Source organism: Sardina pilchardus, chromosome 8 (genome assembly GCF_963854185.1).
Source record: "Sardina pilchardus chromosome 8, fSarPil1.1, whole genome shotgun sequence".
In the NCBI taxonomy this organism is placed as follows: Eukaryota; Metazoa; Chordata; class Actinopteri; order Clupeiformes; family Clupeidae; genus Sardina; species Sardina pilchardus.
Window position 1 is genome coordinate 29,968,046 of NC_085001.1, and position 439 is coordinate 29,968,484.

A 439-nucleotide genomic window follows, 5' to 3' on the forward strand; every position below is an offset into this window, starting at 1 on the left:
ACACACACTCGGGCACACCTGCTCCTTCCTCCCCCTCTGACCCTGTTAGTGTAAGAAATGAAGGATGGACACAGAGAAGGATTTGGGGCAAAGTGTAAAATGAGGGAGAGCAGGGGAACTGGGGGCCGGCGCTTCATCAGAGAAGACCCAGAGGAGAGGGGGAAACACAGCCTCCTTCACAAGAGCCTTGGAGGGCACGCAGCTTTAAGAATCTTAAGCAGTCTGTTTTGTTCTGTCTTTTCTTTCTTTCTTTCTTTCTTTCCTTTCGTTTTATTTCTCTCTCTCTGTCTTTCTTTTTTTTCTTTCTTTTTCTTTATATTTTTCTCTTTCTTTCTCTTTCTTTTCCTTTCTTTCTTTTTTATTTCTCTCTTTGATATTGTAGTTTGATATTTACTCATTCATTGTAATATTTTTCATTGTTCTTTACACACACACACAC